Consider the following 20,878-nt stretch of genomic DNA (forward strand, 5'->3'; position numbering starts at 1 on the left):
AATGTATTATTTTTATTTTGCAAGATAGTGAGCATTCAAAAAATAGTTCAAATGGCTCTGAGCACTATGGGACTTACCTTCTGAGGTCATCAGTCCCCTAGAACTTAGAACTACTTAAAACTAATTAACCTAAGGACATCACACACATCCATGCCTGAGGCAGGATTCGAACCTGCGACCGTAGCAGCAGCGCGGTTCCAGACTGAACCGCCTAGAATCGCTCGACCGCAGCGGACGGCTTTCAAAATGGCGTCTGTAACGGAAGTTCCATCCAAGCAGAAATATGTCATCGAGTTTCTTTTGGCAAAAAACCCAGAGCATCGCAGATATTCACAGGCCCTTGCAGAATGTGTACGAGGACATGGCAGTGAACAGAAACACAGTGAGTCGTTGGGAGAGCCTCTTTCATCATCGCAACAAGGTTGCGCAAAGCTGCCACCTCTCCCACATGCCGGCCAATCGCACACAGCTGACTCCTACAACGTTGGAACGTGCGGACGCTCTCATTCCAGATGATCGATGCCGGACGCTGTAGCTGAGCGGTTCTAGGTTTCAGTCTGGAACTGCGCTGCTGCTACGGTCGCAGGTTCGAATCCTGCCTCGGGAATGGATGTCACTGATGTCCTTAGGTTCGTTAGGTTTAAGTAGTTCTAAGTCTAAGGGACTGATGACCTCAGATGTTAAGTCCCATAGTGCTCAGAGTCATTTGAACCATTTTGATCCAGATGGTTACCGGATCACAGTCGAATACCTCGTTGCAAAAATGGTTCAAATGGCTCTGAGCACTATGGCACTTAACATCTTAGGTCATCAGTCCCCTAGAACTTAGAACTACTTAAGCCTAACTAACCTAAGGACATCACACACATCCATGCCCAAGGCAGGATTCGAACCTGCGACCGTAGCAGTCCCGCGGTTCCGGACTGCAGCGCCTAGGACCGCACGGCCACCATGGCCGGCTACTTCGTTGCACAACTGGACATCCTTGTTGGTAGTGCTGACACACTACTCCACTTATTGGTGTACTCAAAGGTGAGATCCGCTTGGTTCTTCGCCGCCTGACAGACCGCAAAAGTCATCGAAGGACCATCTGTGCTGACCTGCTTGCACCTTACCAGGCTGATCGTGACAACGTTTTGTCGAACGTTGTCACATGCTTCGATGTCCATTAGTTAAATGATACCTCGCGGGCATACCAGCCCTCTCAGTAATGTGGTGTGTTGGAATTCTGAATAAAACCAACCTGATTTCGGAAAGACGTGTTGCATTACTTATTGAACATCCCCCGCGGTAACAAATGCAGTATTCGAGCTACGGGAATGCTTTTAGCTGCGATGAGGTGGATAAAGACGACTCAGGTAAAAGCCCCGAAAATGTTCTCTGACGAAACCGCGCAACAGGACTTGTTTCTAATCAGGTAGATGTGAATATTTATTTGAGTAAATAAACAAAGTCAAGTTGTAGCCCTTATCATTATTACGTGAATTTACATGACAAGGTGGCGGTAGAAATGTTGACGGCTTTCCTTAACGTTGTTTACGTGCTGTAGTAAGGAGCTCGCTTAAATTAATTTTATATTGTGCTGCAAAGTAGATTAAATTTTGGGAGCTTTGTTAAAACTTTTAATGCAGATCTTACTATCGGAAATTAAGTTCTAAACAATGGTAAGTCACTGTAAAAAATGTTAAGTGAAATCATTTTCAAGTAAAAAAAGTTAAGGATCCATTGACCAATTTTTTTAAGAATAAAACTGTGGGCAGAACCCACCACTTAAAAATATGACGTTACCGTAAATCACATTGCATGTACTTGTAATACCTTACGTATAACCTTTTATTGAAACCTCAATATGAAATTCTCAAACAGTCAGCTTTTCCATTACCATTGATTACATCTGATGTCTTGTGTTATAGAAAAAGCAACTAGAATTTTAAGTGTAAAACTGGATGTACATAAGATTTTATGCATACGTTTTGTGATGTTTGGTATGTGGGGCGCTCAACTGCTCGGTCATCAGCGAACGTACAAAGTCCCAACTTTAACACAGTCCAATTTTTCACGCAGTCCAATGGAGCCACTGTCACGAATGATGATGATGATGATCATGAAATGATGAGGAGAACACAAACGCCCAGTGCCCGGGCACAGAAAATCACCAACCCGGCCAGGAATCGAACCCGGGACCCCGTGATTCAGAGGCAAGCAACGCTAACCACTAGACCACGAGTTGCGCACCCATACGTTAGGGAAGAGAAAATGAATATTGAAATTAACTATCTCACTTTTGCAGTTGTCTTTGCTACACTTTCTCAAGATGTGAAATCTGCTGTGACACAAATTAATCTGTTAAATGAATGGCTAGTGGGACCGTCTAAGTATTTTTGAAAAAGAAACATTAAAAATGTACTGAAATTTCTGAAAACAGATATGGACAAAATAGAGAAACATAGAAAGTATGAATGGTTCAAATGGCTCTGAGCACTATGGGATTTAACATCTCTGGTCATCAGTCCCGTAGAACTTAGAACTGCTTAAACCTAACTAACCTAAGGACAGCACACAACACCCAGTCATCACGAGGCAGAGAAAATCCCTGATCCCGCCGGGAATCGAACCCGGGAACCCGGGCGTGGGAAGCGAGAACGCTACCGCAAGCCCACGAGCTGCGGACAAGTTTGAATGTCTTGGGGAGATAATCCAAGAAGTTGGTTTGGAAAAGTCGCTATACAGAAAAGGGTGAATAAAATTGGAGGAGCATATGGTGTAATCAAAGAATTTTGCAATATAAAAATGCCTACTTAAAAGTGCAAAACTAAGAAATTGTAATAACGTACAGTACCAGAATATCAGTCCGAAAGCGAATGTCTAGCGAAACTATAATTAAGATAAATCGTAACTAGTATAAATGCAATTTATTAGAAAATTATTTGGTTCGCAAAAACTGTGGAAGGATGGAAATAACGACATTATTATGAATTTGATCGTAACTTAGGAAACATACCAGAAGTGATGATAAAAATTGAAACGTCCCCTTAGAAAAAATATACAAGACTGTGCTTAAACTGACACACAATCCTTTTTAGCGCAACGCAATCTGACTTTCAAAAATCCCTACAAAAGAATGGCCCTAACTAACATTAACCTATACGTTTCACAAATCACTTACCTCACAAAAATCTTCGTTACTCGAACTACTGCAATACAGCGAGCACCACTACTGCCAGCTAAATAAAAGATTCAAACTACGGTAGGCACTAACTACTGATAGGTATAGTTAGCAAATGAAAGATTTTAATACAGAACAAACAATGTATTTACCTCAATAGTGTTCAAAGTCATAATGTATATAGCAGTTCATGACATCCAGTCTTACAAATTTCAAAACTCCGCCATCTCTCTCCCCACATCCACCACTGCTGGGGGCTCACCTCCACCTGCGCAACGCTACGCGCTGTTCACATCCAGCTGCCGCTGCCCAACACTACAGTGGCGGACAACAATGCAAACCACCCACAGACTGCACACAGCACAGCAAGTGATTTTCATACAGAGCGCTACGTGGCAGCGGCGTTACCAATATAAGAACCTAAACAGCCTACTTACAAAATAAGAATGCTACGTTTTAAACATTTGTATGGAATGCAAGACTGTAGATTAACCAACAAGATCTTCAGGTATTTGTGGGATAAAAAGTCAATAACAAGTAATATCCACAAAGGAAAAAGGATTTAGAAAAAAATAATATGAAAGCTGAAGAAACAACTGAAAGAGATGTGATAAAGGAAAAGGTATTGAATAAAGAAGCATTCCAAGTTTAAGAACACTGAAAAAACTAGTCTGAAGTGGTGAAAAGGCAAGAAACAAAAACAATCAACTATAAGAAAAGAAAAGAGCAACGAATAAGGAATTGTCACGCGGTGCTTTGTAGGGCTATTGATAAAAGATCTACATATCGAAATTTTTTCAAAGAAGTATCGATATATGTCGGTGTACATTTCGATATTTAAATCGCAACATGAAGTGCCGTTCTTTTTAATTTATATTATTTTTTTGTAATTTTCGATAAATATTTGAAATTGTTCTTTTGAAACTATAGTAGAACGTAATTTTACTTTCACTGTGTGAAGGACTGTTACTATGTTTTGAGCTTTCATGACGTCGTCATTTAGACAGAAATATAAAGTAGTGCATACGTGCTATTCTAGTTGTTATGTAGTATTTATTGACATCAAAACAGCTTTACAAAAGCGATATGTGAAAATGACCTGTCTTAAAATTAAAATCTTGTTGGGGCACCAGCTTCAAATTGCAATGTATCCATTCATTATTGAAAAAGCTTCAAATCATGTATTTGGCAACCAATGGCGGTGCGGTTATATAGAGAAGATTCCAAAATATAAAACAAAACAAAGATTAATAAGGTAAGCCTCAATGTGATGCAATTTCACAAACCCTGAACTTCAGCAAATTTTAATTCATCCCCACACTAGAACCAGATTGCGTTAAATCAGTTGCGCTCATAGAAAGCGTTCTGTTTTGTCCCTTCACTGACTCGTTCACACTCATCACCCTCTGATCTATATACTGTACATTTCAGATTCGGTATCGTGTTCACTGTTGCGTTCAGTATCACTTCCGTTGGTAGTTTCCTCATCGCTGTCTTTGTTATCTTCCACCTCATGTAACCACTGCGTGACAATAGCCTCAAAACCTGGTTCTGAAACACCCACTCCGTCCTTGTTAACCATGCCGAGTGATATTTCTGTAAGTATAGCAAAATACGCATTGTTTAAAATTATCTAAGTTGGTAACGTAAAGTGCGTGATAGGGTCGCGTTATACCCCCAGCAATTTGTTCTCCTGACGAGATCAAATTAACATCAGTTCGCAACAATAACAACTTGCTACAAACGCTCATAACGAACTGAACGAAAGGTACTGAGAAGCAGAAGCGCACAGTACGGAAAATTCCGGCGTCGTGCGCACTGGAATGTTGGAGAGGGTACCCGCATACCCCACAACACCGATCGAGGGTTGATCTTGCTTCTTACTTCCTCCTGTAGTTTTTGTTTTGTCTCCTGACTATCATTTTCAGACGGACTATGTACTTGATTGTATTTGTGTTGAAACCCAACCACGTGCATCCAAGAGACTCGCATGCGTAGAAGCAGACAGCGGGAGCCACGGTGTCGGTGCTGTCGCGTCTATAATTCCGAGGGCTGGCAGTGGGCGGGGCTACACAGCGGTCAGCATCTGTCACGTCGCTACAGTTACTGTCAGACGCAGATGGCTGCCTTGTGCTTGGTCTGCCGACCAAACTGTAACCGCCTGCTGCCGGACGCACACCCGATGGTCCAATCGCAGCGTAATTGCTGTTGTTGCCGGCACTGCAACGTTCGCAGAACTGTCTTCTACCTGCTCACGCCTTGCTTGTCCGCTTACAACGTCTGCTACATTTGCTAATGCTATAGAAATAAAGGCTAGGATTTAGCCCTTAACATCCCAGATGGGGTATCACGGACTACTAGAGTTTATTGTTTCTCTGTTTATACTGCATATTGGTGGGGCAGGAGCTTACAGCATTGTGCAGTTGCTCTTTCCTGAAGCTGCCGTGGTTTCCTTTGTAAGTAGGCGCTTGAATATGACGTGGACCTACAGTATACTATTACTTGCTCTTAGACCCGCCCGGTTGGCCGTGCGGTCTAACGCACGCGGGATTAGCCGAGCGGTCCCGGGCGCTGCAGTCATGGACTCTGCGGCTGGTCCCGGGGGAGGTTCGAGTCCTCCCATGGGCATGGGTGTGTGTGTGTTTGCCCTTAGGATAATTTAAGTTAAGTAGTGTGTAAGCTTAGGGACTGATGACCTTAGCAGTTATGTCCCATAAGGTTTCACACACATTTGAACATCTAACGCACGGCTTTCCGGGCGGGAAGGAGCGCGTGGTCCCCGGCACGAATCCGCCCGGCGGATCTGTCGAGGTCCGGTGAACCGGCCAGTCTGTGGATGGTTTTTAGGTGGTTTTCCATCTGCCTCAGTGAATGCTGGTTGGTTCCCCTTATTCAGCCTCAGTTACACTATGTCGGCGATTGCTGCGCAAAAAATGGTTCAAATGGCTCTGAGCACTATGGGACTTAACATCTGAGGTCATGTCCCCTAGGACTTACAACTACTTAAACCTAACTAACCTAAGGACATCACACACATACATGCCCGAGGCAGGATTCGAACCTGCGACCGTAGCGGTCGCGCGGTTCCAGACTGTAGCGCCCAGAGCCGCTCGGCAACAGATTGCTGCGCGAACAAGTTCTCCACTTACATATACACTGCCATTACTCTACCACGCAAACATAGGGGTTACATTCGTCTGGTGTGAGACGTTTCCTGGGGGGAGAGGGGGGGTCCACCGGAGGCCGAACCGCACAATAGCCCTGGGTTCGGTGTGGGGCGTCGGAGGGGTGAAGTGGACTGCGGTAGTCGTCGTGGGGTTGTGGACCACTGCGGCTGCGGCGGGGACGGAGCCTCTCCGTCATCTCTAGGTCCCCGGTTACCATACAATACAGTACATACAATTACTTGTTTTTTCGTGCTAGCGGTCTGAGACCGTACTTTGGACTCTGTGTTATGGTCTCAGTAGCCAGGTCTGTGTATACTGTTCGTGTTTAGCAGACCCTGACTTTGGGGATACTGTTTTCAAATGTATTGAGGACAATTAAGGAAGTGATGATAGATCAGATTGTGACAACGAAATTGAAAGTGAACATAGTGCACAATAGGAACAGTGCGAAAGTGAAGACAAATTTATTTTGCCACCTGTGGATGAATTCCTTTAATGAAAAAACTAATAAAAACAGATGAAGACAGAAGTGTGGAAACTAAATCTTTAGCAAGAAGTTCTGCCAGAAATACATTAGATCGAAACAAATATCGCTGCTCGTCGAAACCTCTTCTAATGATATCCAATGGCATTATTTTTCCCCATGTTGGGTGAATGCGTTTGTCCTCCACAATTCCTACTAAGTCAATACTCAGATGAAGCGCTTTAATTTTTGAAGATGCTCCTAAAATTGTTGGTGACCTCACAGATAAAAAGCGAGGAAACAAAGATTACATTCGCCCATGAACTTCATATATGCTTTACCGTGTTCTGGGTGTAGCAGAAGTAAGAGTAGAAGTCGTAGAACGATTGGAAAAACTCAAAACATGCCCCACCTGTTACCCAAAAAAGAGAGAAAGACTTATTTGTCAGAAGCAATCTAACTTGAAACCTCTACCAAAATTTCCAGTGAATGCAACAGAAACCTCTGTGAAAGAAAATAAGCACCTAAAAATAACTTATTTTTTAATGTTTTATGGCAATTTCTTATGTTTTTATTATTATGTATGTAATAAACAATAAAAATACAGAAATAAGTAAAATTTGGAGCACAGGGTATTTGGGTTTTCATAGCATTAACATTATCATGTCAGATTATGTTCATTTTGAGTGGTTTTCTGTTTAAATTCGTTTTTTCGTAAAAATAAAATTTAAAATTGATCTTACTTTTCTTTTTTGGGCTGTTTTAAAGTAACATTTTACATATAATCTGAACTGTTCCACTGAAACTGTCCAATCCAATTTTTATGGCTATTTAAATACAGCGGTCACTCAGACCGCAGCTGGACAGTGTGTGACCAAAAAAAAGACTAAGGAAGCTAATTATTAAGGCCGTTTGAGACAGAGCACTACAAGGTGTAATTGAGGCAAAGAGTTTCGATATGGCAACACTGTGTAGTCTGAGGGAGGTGATAACTGTTACTGAGCTTAGAACCGTTAGCACAGAATAGACAGTATACAGAAAGGAAAGGGAGGGGGGCGGCTCCTTCTTTTGGGGAGAGGGGTGAGGAGGGGAATGACTTACGGGCCGTGTCCATTCAGACATCTTAATAATAATGTCAGTTGTGGCGATACGAAAATAAAGACAGCACAACACCCTGTGCCCGAGCGGAAGTAATTATCCGACCCTGTCGGAAATCGAACTCGGGGCCCCTCACTTACCAAACCGCCCTACCGAGGTGGACAGGGCGACTCATACTATTTGTATGAATTCAAGCTAGATGCTGTATTGAAACCGATGAAACATAAACGATTTCTCACAACTTGTTTCATTAGCGTTGCCTCTCATAAAAGTTTTCATTCAATCTTTTGGATTAGTTCCGTTTCGTAAGGACGTACACTGCGAGCCATAGTAGTAACCACGTGGAGAACCTTGCACCAACTGTGCGCTGTGCATGGCAGTTGAAGCTAGACGCATGGGACATTCATATCGGAAATCGTTAGGTAATACAGTATTCCGAGATCCACAGAGTGTGCAGACGAAACCAAATTTCAGGTAATACATCTCATCGTGGACAACGTAGTGAAGCCCCCCCCCCCCCTCCCTTTCTTTTCTGTAAACTGTGTATTTTGTGCTAACGGTTCTATGCTCAGTGACAGTTATCCCCTCTCTCAGGCTACACAGTGTTGCCATATCGAAACTCCTTGTCCTCAATTACAAATAGTACCGTCAGTCTTCACTTAACGACTGAGAGGAGCGGCTTTTACGTAGAGTTGTCAGTGCTAACAGAAGAATAACACTGCGTGAAGTAACTGCAGAAATCAGTGTAGCACGCACTGCGACCGTATCTGCAAGGACAGTGAGGCGAAATTTGGCGTCAATGGGCTATGGCAGGAGAGGACTAACAGCAGTGCCTTTGCTAACAGCGCGACATCGGCTGCAGCCCCTGTCCTGGGCTCCGGTCCATATCGGTTGGACCCTAAACGACCGGAAAGCTGTGGCGTGGTCAGATGAATCCCGTTATCAGTTCGTAAGATCTGATGGTAGGGCCCGAGATTGGCGCAGACCCCATAAAGATATGGACCCAAGTTGTCAATAAGACACTGTGCAAGGTGGTGTTGGCTCCAAAATGGTGTGGGCTGTGCTTACATGGAATGCACTGGGTCGTCTGGTTCAACTAAATCGATCGTTGACTGGAAATGGTTAAGTTCTGCTACTTGGAGAGCATTTGCAGCCATTCACGTTCCGAAACAAGTATGGAATATTTATGGATGACAATGCGCCATGCCACCCTGCTACAGTTGTTCGCGATTGGTTTGGAGATGGAATTGTTGCTGGGCCATAGTTGCTTGAAGAATATTCTAGACAATTTGAACAAGTGGTATGGCCACCCAGATCTCCGAACATGAATCCCTTAGAACATTTATGGGACATAATCGAGATTGCAGTTTGCGCACAAAATCCTGCACTGGCAATACTTTCGGAAGTATGGACGGCTATACGGGCAGCATGGCTCAGTATTTCTACAGGGTGCTTTCAGTGACTCGATGAGTCCATGCCACGTCGAGTTGTTGGACTACGCCGGCCAAAAGGAGATCCAACACGCTACTCGGATTGTTGTTCAAATGAGTGTGAAATCTTACGGGACTTAACTGCTAAGGTCATCAGTCCCCAAGCTTACACACTCCTTAACCTAAATTATCCTAAGGACAAACACACACACCCATGCCCGCTGGAGGACTCGAACCTCCGCTGGGACCAGCCGCACAGTCCATCACTGCAGCGCCAGGGAATGCTCGGTTAATCGCGCGCGACTGCTAGGATTTTTCTCATGATTTTTGTCACCTCCGTGTGATCCGATTACTGCAAGCAGTAATATACTTACCCACACCTTGCATTTCAGACTAATTTTTATGGGCTACTTTGGATATAAGAGTATTTTCAAAATCAGCTTTTATGTTATGATGGGTCCCACTGCTGCTATAAATGTAATAAAATTATCTCCTTTATATGAGTATTCAAAACCATTTGCTTCACAGTTTTAATTTATGTTGTATCAATTGTAAATGTATGTATTATGGGTTCTGACCCAGTGCTTGTGCGATAGTGTATAACCAGAATGAGATGTATTTTTTGGGACAAAGCTTTTATACTTTAAAGCGAACACTGTTTCCTTATACTCAAGTTCTATTTGTATCATATGAGGAAATGTTTTCTATAAATAATAGGTGTGGTAGTGGAGATTTCTTCTTGGCTAGCGTATTTCTTACACTTGCTTCTCGAGCCACCAGATCACTAATTCTTCATAATTTGTAACAGTAATTATTACTGATGAGTGCGCTAACGATCTCTGCATCCACAATGTAGCGGGTGATCAAAAAGTCAGTATAAATTTGAAAACTTAATAAACCACGGAATAATGTAGATAGAGAGGTAAAAATTGACGCACATGTTTGGAACGACATGGGGTCTTATTAGAAAAAAAAAAAAAACGACGTATTGCTAGACGGGTGAAAGATCTCTTGCGCACGTCGTTTGGTGATGATCATGTGCTCAGCTGCCACTTTCGTCATGCTTGGCCTCCCAGGTCCCCAGACCTCAGTCCCTGCGATTATTAGCTTTGGGGTTACCTGAAGTCGCAAGTGTATCGTGATCGACCGACATCTCTAGAAATGCTGAAAGACCACATCCGACGCCAGTGCCTCACCATAACATCGGACATGCTTTACAGTGCTGTTCACAACATTATTCCTTGACTACAAGTATTGTTGAGATATGATGGTGGACGTATAGAGCATTTCCTGTAAAGAACACCATCTTTGCTTTGTCTTACTTTGTTATGCTAATTATTGCTATTCTGATCAGATGAAGCGCCATCTGTCGGATATTTTTGAACGTTTATATCTTTTAGGTTCTCATAAAACTCCATGTCATTACAAGCATGTGTGTCAGTTTGTACCTCTCTATCTACATTATTCCGTGATTTATTCAGTTTTCAAATTTATACTGACTTTTTGATCACCCGGTACTTTTATATGATTCTGCTTTTCATAATTACCATTACGTTTTGTAATTAAGCCTCAGAAACAGTTAGAATGTAGTAACATGTCCAAACGGGACGAATGAAATGTGCGTATCATCATGTCGTTAAATACGATAAAAATTGTCAGTCTGCAGCCTAAAAAATTTTTCATAAAGAGTATTGTGTTTCATGACATTTTGATCTGTTAAATCGTGGCATATATTATACAATCACCACTATTTATATATTTCACTTCACGAAAAATTTTACGTAAATTAAGAACTTTGCACCTCTGACTTCCCACGCCAGATGGCGGTTACTCTTCTATAACAAATTCTGTTATATCTGATGTCATGTTATTTGTATATTTTTCTTTTTTAATAGTCCTGTAATCTGATACCTTATAATTTGCCTGTTGATTTTTATTCTTGCATGTTTTCTTAAGTTGTTTTGAAAATAGCACGCCAGTTAATGTTGATACGGGTTTTTAATCTACAATTTTAAATTTGAAATTTTCAGTTAATGAATTACAAGTGCACATTTGGTATTTTGTGGTAATGTCTTGCTAAATAAAGTAATATTAAGTCTTCACGTGACACATGTCACACAGAGAGCGTTCCAAGCCCCTGTCACACCGAGGTCTGCTGTATAGGTGAATGTAAACAGCGGCTTCAGTTACTGTGATCGTTTCATAGCTTCTATTACTGCTAATAACTAGACACCAGTGCCTACGAGCTTTAATTTGTACGCTAAAGGTATGTTCCTAGCAACAGTTGGTTTATACTCAGGTGTATTTGTGGTCTTTTGTTTCTTATTCACTGATCGCTACGTGAAATGTTTAACTTCCAGTACTGAAGATGATCATTGTGTGATCGAAAATCGTGCTTGCTGTCAATAAATCATCAAAATTACGGCCAATGCTGACCTTCCTTCTAATTTGATTTATCATATGGTCGTTGTGTACACAGCACTCTATGGAGTCGCCAATTAATTGCTTGTTTAGTCAAACTAATGAGAGCATTTACCGATACCCCACGTCCGAGATGAGAAGCATGATGGGCAAAAAAGCCTTACTTGGGCTGGTCAGTAGATCGAACGAACCGTCATTAATTTGGCTCCCAGATACAGTCCAGAATTGCCACAGCGTTGTAAACGCTTGTCTATCAGCGGCCACACCGCTATTTCTAAATGCAGATTCCAGAAGGTTGCCGGTAGCCGAGTGGGAATGCCGTTCCTTACGGCATGCATATTTCACAGTCGGAATAAGAAAGTAGTTGCATGAATTATTTAATACCTCATTACGCCGAAGAAAGACGAGCATTGTGCACAACAACCTTCAACCGAATCGTTAAGAATTCATCGGCGATGCCTTATTGTTGCTACAGAGATGTTCCGCGATTCATTGGACCGAACAACGAAGTGTGGAGAACCGCTTACATCACGAACAGAACACAACGCTCACAAGTTTGTAACTGACAGTTAATGGTCTTCGCAAATTACTGGCGTACAAGGCAACAGTTTCTCTTACTTTCGGAAGTCTTACTTAAAGTTGCTGAGATATTTTACTCGTAATTTAGTACTGCTTACTAATATAAACACTATCAGTAAGTTATAATTAACTCATCGTATCCCTCTTTATCAATCTGTATTAAAATTGCGTCTCTGGTCACTAAGTCTTAACAACACTAAACGGCTGCTCAGAACTTCGATGCATCTTCTCTATTTTACATGAAACGCTATACATTTTCAACTGAATCATTCCTACCTGAAAATGACGGAGAATAACGAACTGTGCCCATTCACTACCGCCACATTCTAATTTATCGCCATTCGTTACGGACATACGGTTCAGCACTGGGTGATGTACAACGTATGCAATACTTTTTATTGCAGATTTTTTGTTTCAGTTTTTGACACTCCACGCATCTCGCTTCATCTGACAAAGAAACTTCTTGTAATTAATGTCACTGGTAATTCTGAAAAGTGACCATATCTGCAGTAATAGTTATAATGTGCACGTTTGTTTATTCGTCGGGTTTCATTGCTAGATACTTGATATGTTTTAAAATCAGTTTGGTATGATAGAGATCTTAAAAATGAATTTTTATGTTCAACAGGTATAGCTCATAATTGCCAAACAAAGAACTTCATAATATTCTGAAATATCACAGACAACATAAACTGCGGTCCAAACTTTAAAATTTCAAAATTGAAAACAATATTTTTCTATAAGTTTATGTATTTTATTAATATAAACTAAAGAACACTAATTATTTAAATAAAAATACATTTTTAACATAACCCGATTTTCAGTCACACTGAAAAGTACCAGATAATTTTTCGTAGCGTCACACAGGCTCCTAACCCCATACAAAAAGCATTGAAAATAGTGATTATCAGTTGTTAATACCTATGAAAATATTTGTAAGACTTACAGAAAAACAGTTGCCTGAGTAGAATACATATATGACGATCCATGAATAGTTCACCTTTTAACTACACCGAGGGAAAAGTCGTAACACCAAAAAATAAGTAATGTAGAATAATGAAACTTTTGGAATACATTTGTCTAGGTGATATACTTAAGTGATTAACACTGTAAGATCACAGGTTAATGAAATCGCGAGATAAGCCATTGAAAATGTGAAATGCTGGTACACTTACAACAGGTGTAAAGGCCATAGTGTTGAATGCAAGCCTGCAAACGTGCAAGCACTGTGTTGTACAGATGGCAGTTGTCTGTTACATGCCTGCTGCACTTGGTCAGTCAGTATAAGGTTGGTTAATGTTGTTTGTGGATGAAGCTGGAGGTGTCGTACGATTATATCAGATATGTGCTTGATTGGAGACAGATCTGGTGATCGATCAGGCCAAGACAACATGTCGACACTCTGTAGAGTAGGTTGGGTTTCAACGACGGTATGTCGACGAGCGTTATCGTGTTGGAAAACACCCCCTGGAATACTGTTCATGAACGGCAGCACAAGAGGCTGAATCACAAGATCGACGTACTACAATTTTGCAGTCAGAGTGCGTGGGACAACCACAGGAGTGCTCCAGCTTTCGTACGAAATCGCACCCCAGATCATAACTCCAGGTGAGGTCCAGTGTGTCTAGCACACAGACAGCCTCACTCTAACCAACACAAAGCCGTCACTTGCACCGAGGCAGAACCAGTTTTTGTCAGAAAACACAACAGACCTCCACCCCGTCATGACTTGACACCACTGAAGTCCCAAATGGCCGTGGTTTGGGGTCAGTGGAATGAACGTTACAGGGCGTCTAGCTCGGAGCACTCCTTCAAGTAACCGGTTTGTAACAGTTCTTTTTGTCAGTCCGGTGCCAACTGCTGTTCAGATTGGTGCTGCAGATGAAGTTGGATGTGCCAGAGCCGTACGCCGTTCTTCACTTTCGGCAGTGTCACGTAGCCGTCCGTAGCCAGATCTTCTTGGGACGTACCTTCCCCACGACCACCGCAGCAAGGAATATTGCACAGTAGCTACCTTCCTGCCAAGTCTTTCTGCAGTATCACGGACGGAACATCCAGCTTTTCGTAGCCCTATTACACAACCTCGTTCTGTCTCAGTGAGGTGGCTATAATGGCGTCTTTGTCGACTGACGGTCATTCTTCACTAACGTTAGGTAACTAACGCTCACGACCGTTACTCTGTGTATTTAAAGCTAACGTGATTTATATCCTGACAGAGGCGTTGCTAGCGCCACTACTATGGGACTTGCATGACATTCTAATATACATCGTCTTTCGTATGTACAAACACGCCTACCAACGTTCGTTTATGTGTCACAACTCTTCCTTAGTGTTTCAGTCTTTTTTTTTCCGTCAACGTAACATCTACTGCATGCACCACAAGCTTTTCATTACCAATCTTACAAGTATTTTCATAGGTTTCAAAATTCGCACTCACAAATTTTCAGGTGTTTCTGTCGTCAGGGAACTGTACGGGACAAGGAGAAAATCTTTTATATGTTTACGTCCAGTTTAAGAAAGTGTTATATTTAAATTTTATTTTTATTTTAATAATTTCTTGCTTTTTAATCATTTATGTTTCAGATTTACAAAAAATTTGATGAGATTGTAAGAGAGCTATGTGTTACATTTCAGGTTTACTTTAGTGTCTTTTCACCCGCTCGTATCTGAGATAGAAAAGTGCTGTACCTATCTAATAAACTCTTTAATCATTTACTCACTCATTTCCGTGTCCAGCCAGCATTTCTAAAAAAGCTGCAATAGCTTTATCATTTTCTTCATAAACATCTTGTACTGTGCACGGGTTGTCCAGGAGGGGGCTACGAGGGTAATCCCAAAAGTAAGGTCTCCTATTTTTTTCTAAGTACATAGTCCTGTTTATTTCTACAATGGTTCACATCGATTTACAGCTTGAACATTTAGCTATTTTTCGATATAATCACCATTTCTGTCGATGCATTTTTGAAGACGCTGTGGCAGTTTTTGTATACTCATGTCATACCAGCTCGCCGCCATGCTGTTCAGAAAGTTATGAACCTCTTCTTTCACCTCGTCGCGGAGCTGAATCACTTTACAGCCAAGTGTTCTTTTAATCTAGGGAACAGGCGATAGTCACTGGGCGCCAAGTCAGGACTAAAGGGTAGGTGGGTGATTAAGTACCACTGAAACTGTTGCAGGAGAACAACGGTTTGCCGAACTCTACGTGGGCGAGCGTTGTCATGGAGAATGTGTACGCTCTTGCTCAACATTCTTCTCCGGTTCTGAATTGCCCGTTTGAGTTTCTTCCAAGTTTCACAGTACCTGTCAGCGTTAATTGTGGTCCCAGTGAGCATAAAGTCGACTTTCCGATCCCAAAAAACGGTTGTCATGACTTTACCGGCATCCATGCGCCACTCACCATACACTTCCGTCAATTGGCGATGGATTTCAATCGACGCAGTGCCCTTTGCGTTCAAAAACCGAATAACTGCGCTCAGTTCGCTCTTGGCGGTAACATCCAACAGGAGCTCCATTCTCAACGGCTGCCAAGGCGAGACTGAGCGCCTCAGCGCGGCGTGCGAATGTTTAATCACAGTGCGTGAAGTATTCTTCATAACAGTGTGACCAACTGCCACACAAACAGAGTTCTGTACTTACAAAAAAATAGGAGACCTTACTTTTGGGATTACCCCGCAGTCGCAAGAGGTGTCAGCGTTCTCTTCAATGTTATCTTTCTTTTAAAAAAAATTGGGACCAAGTAAATGCATGATTTTTCATACGGTTTTAATGTAACGTTGCAAACCATTGTGACCTGAATGTAAATAAGATCGAAAGCGACTCAAGGAACCAGCGTAGAATGGCCTTCAACGGAGGTTCGCTGTTTTTGAACAGAACGACAAGTGGAAAATTGACACTGGAGGCGGCACGCTAGAATAACGATATTCGTATAAGTAGCCCGAGAGTGAAAATCTACGACGTAGCGAAATCTGAGACCAAACCAATAGCATATTATAAGAACGCCAGGAGAGTACAGTGAGCACACAAATTATGCCAGATCCATGGTGCTGCTTGCTTTGTGTTGCGGTTGAGACAGTAATTGGCTGGCAATGTGGGCGTGGCCCTGCGGCGCTTCTGCAGCGGCGATTCTAGTGCTTGCAGATGTAGCAGTGCTGTGTGGCAGCTGCTACTGAGTCCCACGCATACCGCCTGGAACGCATTCCGTATACCACCGGCACAATACACCGGTCCCGGAGGGCAACCGAAATACCGGGCATCACCAACCCTTTTCCTTTTCACTCCTGTGGGAGTTCAGTGGAAAAGATAGACAAGAAAATATTGCACTGTCAGCCAGTTCTGATCTCCGTTTAAAACTTCAAGCCTCTGGCATACTGGAAAATAAGTTTAAAATCAATTAAAGATTTTGTGCTGAGCAGGCAGACAGGCAAGCACGACGTAATAAAAACTTATTAAGAACAGCGATCAAAGCCTATTTGCAGTTCTGTAAATTTTGAACATTCGGTTTGGGTAATGTCTTTCATATAGGCGACCAGTTACATTATGGCAGCGAAACTTATTCCGAGCTAAAAGTTAAAATTAAAGAATAAAGGCAAATTGCACTATGGCTGTGACTTATACATTCCCACTTATTACAGTATTCTGGGCTATAATGATTGAATGAATTTCTTAGTGAATCCAATGTCCGTCCTCACCTGTGGAGGACATTTTAAAAGGTGTTGTAGCTTCTATGAATATCCGAGTCACACCCTGGCTAGGTACGAACTGAAGTAAAGGTGAAAAAGTTCGTTTTTGCGTGTTTCCACGAGGAGTAGGAGCAATTATTACGATATTCTCGCAGAAAACGTAAAGAGACTGCTAAACACGGAAAGAAAATATAATCGGAAGGAGAGGGGTGAAGGTATCTGTATTCCAGCGCTGAAGAAATCGCAAACCAGTGGTCCATTGTAACGCCATAACAATAACGGGCGACAGAAACCAGCAGCAGTCAATTGAAGACTTGTGAAGTCACGGGTCTGTGCGGAAACGAGGTTTTACTGCAGTCAGTAGCGTACCAGAGCGTGAATCGGTCATACATTGAAGCTACACTACCCTTTAAGGTAACTTCCACAGAAGAGGACGAAACGTTGGGTTGATCCAGGAAATTCATTCGACCACGGAACAATATGTTTGTAGTTCCGGACCATGAAATTTTACCTTTTGAAGTAAAGTTGTTTGACGAGTGGAAAATCAGTGACTTGAATCGGGTCTCCGATCTGGGACTTCTCGCCGCAAAAATGCGAATTGTACCCTGAGAAATAAGAAACAATGAATACATTGGTTTCATTCAATATATAAGTTCACATATGTAGGGTGAACCAGAGCTTCATTGACAAATTTTGATAGGTAGAGATGTAACAGCAATTGTTCATCTTCGCTGAGAAACACATCTCATTTCGTGAAAGCTTTTTGCTTTCCATATTTTGAGAGACGGTAGTATGGAGCGAAACAAGGAAAAATGCACAGTAAACATTGACTGTGAAGTGTATGCCTTAGTAGCTATAGGCACTTCATCATCGCAGCTGTGAATCACGTCGTCTCTACTGAAAGTATATTACAAATACTTTTGCGAACATGTTCACCAACACAACAAGAAAAAAATCTCGAGAATCGGACTAATCAAACACAGGTGAAATAATATAATCCCAATTACTTTTTGAACACACCTCCAATAATTTTCCAGGATAAGTAGACTACGATGTTATAAGGGAAATAAAAACTACTCGTGTTTGCAAAATCTTTCGCTAATATTGATGTTACCTGCGCAGTTAATTATGAAATCTCTCGATTTATGAAATAGCACGCTCACACGAACGGAATCTGCAGCGGTACAATCGGTCAAAAATTTGTAATTTTGAAGGCAGAGCTCTCATCAGCCCAAGGGATAATTTAGACACCGCGTTGCTTTACTAGGCAAGGTTCTGTTCGAGGTAGTATGCCTTTCGTGTTCTCTGTCCCTTGGACTGACTTACCTACCTAGCAACGGGTACCACCAACGACCCGCTTCTCCCCCCACCCCCCCCCACCCCACCCCCACACCACCCCCCTCCAAATCCCTCTTTCCCCAAATAAAGTCTACGTTTGCTGCGGAAACAAATACCATTCGAGAAGCAGTGATCGTGTAAGAAACTTCTAATCACGTCAGAGAGCAAGTGTATCCTTCAATGATTGCAATGTCCACCCTGATAGCTGAGTGTTCAGCGAGACGTATTGCCGTCCTACGGGACCCGGGTTCGATTCCCGTCTGGGTCGGGGATTTCCTCCCCTCAGGGACTGGGTGACGTGTTGTCTTCATCATCATTTCATCCCCATCCGTCGCGCAGGTCGCCCAATGTGGCGTCGAATGTAATAAGACCTGCACCAAGGCGGCCGGGCCAGCCCCGCAAGGGGCCTCCCGGCCAATGACGGCAAACGCCAATTTCCAATGATTTCAACTCTCCATTATGTTGCAGTCATCTCACAAACACATGCTGAATATAAAGCAAGAAGTGGGGAAAAAACAACGCAGTTGTCCAATAGGTGCAATTCACCTGTCTAAGGTGGCACTCATGAATAACATTCAAAAATGGGCGTCAAATCTTATGGGACTTAACTTCTAAGGTCATCAGTCGCTTACACACTACGTAACCTAAATTATCGTCAGGACAAATACATACACCCATGCCCGAGGGAGGACTCAAACCTCCGCCGGGACCAGCCAGACAGTCCATGACTACAGCGAGTTAGACCGCTCGGCTAATGCCAAGCGGCTGAATAACATTCAAACAATGAACATACCAAAAACGCGATTTCAACGTATCAGGAACAGCAATAAAGAGTATTATGGAAAAAAGAGCGTTTCATGAGTGAAAAAGCAGGCACAATCAATTCAAATTATAACAGGCGAAATGTTAGGCAGAAGTACTAGCAGAGATTCTTCGAACACCTTCGCTTGTTTCATGCAGAGGAAGGAAAGATAAATTACATCATTGATAAGGGTGAAGTTTAATCAAGGTCCTTTCCCTATCATCTGGATTGCATCAACGTTAATGTGTCTGTATGTTGTGAGTGCGCTTGAATATCAGTTGTAGGTTTGGACCGATTTTTTCTCCTGTGGGCGGAGTGGCTGTCATCATAAAGAACTACTGTCACTGAACCTTTCAGTAAATTATGACCAACGGCCACCAATTCATGTCGACTGTTAGTTATCTTCGAACAATCTGTGTACAAAACATCAGCTCTGTTTTTGTGCGAACGTAACACGTTAATTTAAAAAAAAACTGTAGTACGACCAATAATTTTTGGTAAGAAACATTATAGTATGTAGATGGCTTTGTGGCCAGTACGACTATATGCCAAAATAAATACATGAATAAGTACGTGACGCAGTGCAATGTTGCGAGATTATCACAGCCACATCAGTAACTAAAGCTCAGGCCATGCGTGTCAAATCACTGTAACGAGATAAATCCCAATTTCACCGTTTACAGCAGGCACAATTTTCGTTGGGAAGCTACAAGAAACTAATGGAGTGTGCTGTCACGAACGCCGCTTATCGAGAGCTCTGCAGTCGATAGCCTCGTCAGACAGTGACAGTGCAAGTGTAATCGCCTCAGTGGCGGGCTGTCGGTGTGGCGGTAAACACAAAGTTCACACAGCACGCGCCGCTATTGTGTGTGGCTGGGGATGAGTAGCCCCTCCTCTCAATCGTTGTCCAGTGCTGTGCGCTGCTGATAAGCGACAACAGCTGCAGGGTTTGTTTGTAACTGGGCAGCGGGTGGATCGGGTGGAGCGAGAATCGACCCCTGGGCCGCCACTCTTGATTTCCGGTCGGAAGCGGAGGATGCGCGGCGGCCAGCGGGCCCAGGTGCCGCACCGGTAATCGAACGGGAAAACACATCCGGGACGCCGCGTGCTGTCCACTCGGCGCCGCCAATTTGTTTTCGCTTACACGGCGCAATCGAATTCTCCCGCAGAAAAACGAGTTTTGTCGAATTGAGCGAAAGTGATGGCCGCTGCGAGGCGACGTTTGCTTTCAGCGTTTCGCGTACACGAGGTGGGGCGAAAGTCGTGTCACACCTTGCAAAGCAGAAAACACCAATGGATTGCAATGTACTGCCTCTTTGAACGCACTTCAATAAGGAAATAAAATTGCTTTTCTTCGTTGAAGCGCCAGAGAAACTGGCATTGGCATGCGTCCTCAAATACAGAGATACACTCCTGGAAATTGAAATAAGAACACCGTGAATTCATTCTCCCAGGAAGGGGAAACTTTATTGACACATTCCTGGGGTCAGATACATCACATGATCACACTCACAGAACCACAGGCACATAGACACAGGCAACAGAGCATGCACAATGTCGGCACTAGTACAGTGTATATCCACCTTTCGCAGCAATGCAGGCTGCTATTCTCCCATGGAGACGATCGTAGAGATGCTGGATGTAGTCCTGTGGAACGGCTTGCCATGTCATTTCCACCTGGCGCCTCAGCTGGACCAGCGTTCGTGCTGGACGTGCAGACCGCGTGAGACGACGC

This window comes from Schistocerca gregaria, chromosome 3 (genome assembly GCF_023897955.1).
Source record: "Schistocerca gregaria isolate iqSchGreg1 chromosome 3, iqSchGreg1.2, whole genome shotgun sequence".
NCBI classification, from domain to species: Eukaryota; Metazoa; Arthropoda; class Insecta; order Orthoptera; family Acrididae; genus Schistocerca; species Schistocerca gregaria.